Here is a 6251-nt window from a genome sequence, read left to right as displayed (position 1 = left end):
TTTGACACTTTTCAGATTTTAGTCCAAAAAGATAAGGAATGAACCTACTAATTCACTCATATAGCAAGCATTCTTCATGAATGCATACAACCGATTTCTACTACGGAGCGACGAGCAAAACGTACTTTCAACTAAAATGCTGATATACATACCTAAGTACATATGTATGTATGTGCCCAGATACGTATGTGCATAGATATATATGTGCATAGATACGTATGTGCATAGATACCAGACATCTGCAGCGGGTGCATAATTTTCGTGTATACCCGAGCATCTAACAAAACCCGTTTTGCATCGTTCTCTGTATACGAGCAGAAGTATTGTTCGTTAGCGACTGAGCTCAAGACGAACATGTTGGTAACAACACCCGATTGCTTTTCATACATACTTGATTGGGTTCGGGTGCTTTGCAGCTCAATATACCCGGGTGTTCGAGTTTCAACCCGAGTGTGCACAAAATTTTCTTGATTGGTTTATGGCGTTTTCGTTTCTACAAGAAATGTTGCCTCCTCATCGCGCTCTTCTTAGTGTTTGTGCGTAGACAAAGAGAAGGTTGCATTTTTTCGGTAGAAACAAAATCGGCATTAGTGTAGTTTGTGATCGGCAGCGCAGTAGTCTCATTTTTTTTGTACATACATACATATATTGTAAAAAATTACACACTTAAATACGGTTTTATTCTCCGTATTCGCCTCTGATTTTTTAATTGGGTTTTCTGTTAAGGTCGATACGCTCATATCTACAAATATTAAAATTTGCATTTTAAAATGCTTCTTTCCTAGGGTAAAAAATCCTTATTTCAATATTATAGTTTGTTTAAGTGTACATTTTACCATTTCTTATATTTTTGCTCAGACAAAATGCGACATCACGGCGCCTACATCCATGTAGGTATTAAATGTGTGTAGATCGGCAATGCCCAAGCCCTATGCACTCGGTGCACATTTATTTTTTGTAAAAGTATTTATGTACCTACATAGTTTTAGGCTGTGTGTTCTAATATATACACACACAGCATTCCACGCGAAACTATACGAAATAGATGCACAAACTTCGCTTCTAATTTTTTTCATTGCGTATGCACAAGCACAAAGCAACAACACTTGCGTATGCTTTGTTGGAACATATTGGCGCCAGTTACCTTCAGCGTAAATTTGGTTGTTGTCCTGCGTTTTATCGCAATTTTCGGGTGTCCGTTTCATTGTTACACAAATTTTCGGGTTAGCTGCGGGTGTCCGAGTGTGGTGTTCGCTTGTGCTCAATTTATAGCGAGGGTAATCGAACAGACTCGTTCGTAACCAAAGCAGCTCTCGGGTGTGCATCTCGATCGAACACATAGTGGCCGAGTGTGGCGTTCGCTTGTGCTCGATTTTTAGTGAGGGTGATCAAAAAGGCTCGATCATACCCAAAGCTGCTCTCTGATGTACATACATGTGTATGTAATGTTGCATAACAAGCCAATTAATTCAATTATTTTTTTTTTCTTTTGTTTTTTTTTAACTCCGTGAAATGAACTGATTTTATGAATTAATATATTTATTTGTAATTTTTTATGGAATCGACATCGGCATCGGCCGATTCTTTCCCCATAAGCATATTTATATATGTATGTATGTATGTATTTATGTATGTACATATGCATGTATTGTGTCTTTACAGAGAAAAATAAGTAAAGAGGATAGTACAAACGCTTGTGCTAAAGAAACAAAAAACAACTATGCACTTTTTAACACCCCCAAAATAGTTTGCTACTTGTAGCAGTTGTGCTGTATACTTGAACTAAATATAATCCTTGGTGAAAATGTATTTGTGGATTGTTGTTGAAGGACATATGTACATATGTATGTATATATGAATGTATATGTATATGGAGATATGGGAAAATATCTAAAACTTTGACGTTGCGTTGGCGTTGAATTTCAATGCAGCCGTCCACATAGCCCAAATTTGGCAACGCTCACGCCAACACAAAACAGAAAGATCGCGTGCGTCGGTCGTCAGCTGTTGCAAGTCTGTTTGCCTGTATAATCTGCTTGCCTCATATGTACGGTGACCATTCGTCCCTTATTTTAACCCCCTGTCGTTTATATATTTTTTTTGTCCTTTACTTCTTAAACTGTCCTTTAAACCAGCTCTGCATGTTTCAGATGTAAATTTTTAAACCAGAATATGAAAAAAAAAAATGTCCCTTATAAAATATAATGAAAACCCTCGCCAGTTTGTTTCGTACCCCACTTAAGGGTTTCTATTTAATCGGTAATCTTTGTACAATCTATAAAACACAGGGAAAGTTGTGCCCAGGGTCGTGTAGCATGCTGAGTTTCCAGTTCCTCTGAAAGAGAACAATAAACCCTCTGCTGCACAGTGGTTCAAAACAAGCATTTAGTGTTCGTAATTCACTGGAGCTTTAATTGTTCACTTAATCTTATATATATTTTTTTTTGTGTAAGCTTACGATATTTGCAAGATACCAGTTGAGCCTGATTTGTGAATTTTTATTTTATTGTATTAAATTTTTTAATGGAAAATGCAGAAAAAGTAGCAATTTCGAGGAAATATATTCTCCGGTTCCAGTTAATAAATGTTACATAACAAAAACTATTTGAAAACAATTGTATGGTTCGCCCAAAACGAAAAAATTACACAAAAAAATGTTTGAAATGTTCACCAAAATAAATGCTTTTTTTTTTTGGTTCTTAGAGCAACAAAGTTCGCGCCGAATAAATATTTGACAACTATGAGGTGAATACAATTTCAGTAGCTCATGAGGCTAGTGAAATTTTTTACGAATGCATAGAAAATTTTGACAATCGCAAAGATTGTTGATGTGTGTAATTTTTCGTTAAATAAAAGCTTAAATTGATGAATTGCAATCAACGATGGTAGATGTGTTCTTAAAATATTAATTTCACTTCAATTTGTAATATTTTATTCCGCATAAACCTGCGGTTATCAAAAATTTACTGCTGTCAAAAAAGACTTCATTTTACACAGCAGATTGGCAAAACTGTCTCACCATAGTAAAAATATTATTCAACAGGTCTGCCCATAGAACTTTGTTACCGATTCACACACGCCCTTAGTAAAAATTGGTTGAAAAATGAAGGCTCAGGTGAATTATGAACATTTAATTCCAATTTTGAATCACTGTGTGTCGACTTCGGCGTGCAGTATGAAGTATGGTAAACGCATTTTGGCAGCAAAGGATGGCGAACTGATGAAAAGGATTTGGCGTCATTTTTCGGAATCGGTTAATTAACTGGTAAATATTTGATTTAAATTACGATATGGGTAAGGTACTTCTATCATACAAGTTTTATGTACGTATTTCCTAATCATTTTGAAAAAAATTTCCTTTATTTTACGTTGGTTAATATGGTCACCGTACTCATATGCCTTGCTTATCTACTACACTCTAAAAAGTGCATGTAAAACTACTACTGAAAAGTGTTTATTTTTCAACCAGAATCTGTTCAAGTATACGCACAAGATGTTCAAGATTTGATTTTGAACATGAGTTGTTTAAAATATACACATGAAATGTTTAAAATTACAAACATTTTGAAATTAAAAATATATTTTTTACAAATAATAAATACTAAGTGCCAGGGGCGCACGCAGGAATATATTTTTGGGGGGAAAGGGTTTATACTTCTAAACATATATCATCAGCAAATACTGAAAATTCGCTATTTAAAATACATTTATGAAAGTTTTATTTACAGTATGAAATAAATAAATAAACTTTTTAAAGTATCATCAATTGCATTTTATTTACATAAAATTTACAAAGGCTCAGACATTTGTAACCGGCTTCAAAAAAGGGGAGGCTATCAATTCTTCGGAGTAATTTTAATTCTTTTATTTATTCCACCGCATAACTTTGCACCGCGTGAACCGATTCCAATAATTATTTTTTTTACCGGAAAGATGGTACCTTAAGGGTCGTCCCATAATTTGGTTTAGATCCGATCATTTAATCATGACAAAATTACGGGTAAAGATGCACTCAACTTTCAAAAGTAATACAAAATTTTACAAAAGAATTTTAATATCAATAAATTAAATAATTTCACGAAATTTTTACACTTTTTTATTAATTTTCGTCGATTTCTGGTTTCTCATTTTTTAATAATTCGAATAACGAAAATTTAACTGAACTTGTATTTTTATCATGTAGCTCATTTTGGTGGAACGAATTCGAAGTTAGCAAATTAAATCTTCGAATGCTTATTAAGTACATATCTGAGGTAAACTTTTTTAGGCTGTAAAGTGTAAAAAGCAACAGTAAGTGAGTATACATTGCATATTTTTAGGACAATGTTTTCATTCGCAGTTAAACTTTAAAGAGCTCTCAAGAAAAAAAGAAAAATTCTTCCAAAATGACGCACAAGAAATGGAAAAGAAAATTTTTTCTTTCAAAATTTCTTATATCATAATAAATTTAGCCCCAAAATCCACACCTTGTGTGCGCTACGTGACAAATTTGATATGTAAAAGTAAACAGACATTGTTTAATTTTGCACACACTAGGAGAGGAAACTGGTTCTTCTTCTTCTTTTTTGGCGCTGTAACCGCCTAAGCGATTTTGGCCGAGTTCAGCAAAGCACGCCAGTCGTTTCTCCTCTGTGCCAACTGACGCCAATTGGAAACGCCAAGTGAAGCCAAGTCCTTCTCCACCTGATCTTTCCATCGCAGTGGAGGCCTCCCTCTTCCTCTGCTACCACCAGCGGGTTCCGAGTTGAATACTTTCAGAGCTGGAGCGTCGGTGTCCATTCGAACGACATGACCAAGCCAGCGGAGCCGCTGTATTTTAAATCGCTGCACTATGTCCATATCGTTGTAAAGCTCATACAGCTCATCGTTCCATCGTCTGCGGTACTCGCCGTCGCCAACGCGTAAAGGACCGTAAATCTTCCGCAAAATCTTTCTCTCAAACACCCCAAGAGCCGCCTCATCGGATGTTGTCATTGTCCATGCTTCTGCGCCATATACCAGCACGGGCATGATGAGTGACTTATAGAGCGTGGTTTTCGTACGTCGAGAGAGGACTTTACTCCTGAATTGCCTACTCAGTCCAAAGTAGCACTTGTTGGCAAGAGTGATTCTACGTTGGATTTCAATGCTGACATTATTATCGGTGTTAATGCTGGTTCCCAAGTAAACGAAATTCTCTACTTTCTCGAAATTGTAACTGTCAACAGTGACGTGGGTGCCAAGGCGCGAATGTGCTGACTGTTTGTTTGATGACAGGAGGTACTTCGTCTTGTCCTCGTTTACCACCAGACCCATGCGCTTTGCTTCCCTATCCAACTTGGAAAAGGCAGAACAGGCTTCGCGGTTTTTGTTACCGATGATGTCGATGTCATCGGCATAAGCCAGCAATTGCACGCTCTTGTAGTAAATTGTTCCTGAGCGGTTCAGTTCTGCAGCTCTTATCTTCTCCAACATCAGATTAAAGAAGTCACATGAAAGGGAGTCGCCCTGTCTGAAACCCCGTTTTGTGGCGAACGGCTCGGAGAGGTCTTTTCCAATTCTGACGGAGCTGGTGGTATTGCTCAACGTCATTTTACACAGCCGTATGAGTTTTGAGGGGATGCCAAATTCAGACATAGCGGCGTATAGGCAACTCCTTTTAGTGCTGTCAAAAGCGGCTTTAAAGTCGACAAATAGGTGGTGAGTGTCGATCCTTTTCTCGCGGGTCTTTTCCAAGATTTGGCGTATTGTGAATACCTGGTCTATGGTGGATTTGCCAGGTCTAAAGCCACACTGATAAGGCCCAATCAGTTCATTGACGGTGGGCTTCAGTCTTTCACACAATACGCTCGATAAGACCTTGTAACCTATGCTTAGAAGGCTGATCCCGCGGTAGTTGGCGCGAATGGTGGGGTCACCTTTCTTGTGGATTGGGCAGAGCACACTTAAATTCCAGTCGTCGGGCATGCGTTCATCTGACCATATTCTGCACAAGAGTTGATGCATGCACCTTATCAACTCCTCGCCGCCGTACTTGAATAGCTCAGCTGGCAGGCTGTCAGCTCCAGCGGCTTTGTTGTTTTTCAGCCGCGTTATTGCTATACGTACCTCGTCATAGTCAGGCGGTGGAACGTCGACTCCGTCATCATCGACTGCGGGCTCGGGTTCTTCTTCTCCACAACTTTCCGTGCTGCTACCATTTAGTAGGGCGGAAAAATGTTCCCTCCATAATTTAAGTACGCTCTGGACATCAGTTACTAGGTCGCCATTAT

Source organism: Rhagoletis pomonella, unplaced genomic scaffold (genome assembly GCF_013731165.1).
Source record: "Rhagoletis pomonella isolate Grant_MI unplaced genomic scaffold, Rhpom_1.0 Rhpom_scaffold_00048, whole genome shotgun sequence".
NCBI lineage: Eukaryota > Metazoa > Arthropoda > Insecta > Diptera > Tephritidae > Rhagoletis > Rhagoletis pomonella.
Note: the sequence above shows the minus strand (reverse complement) of the source record.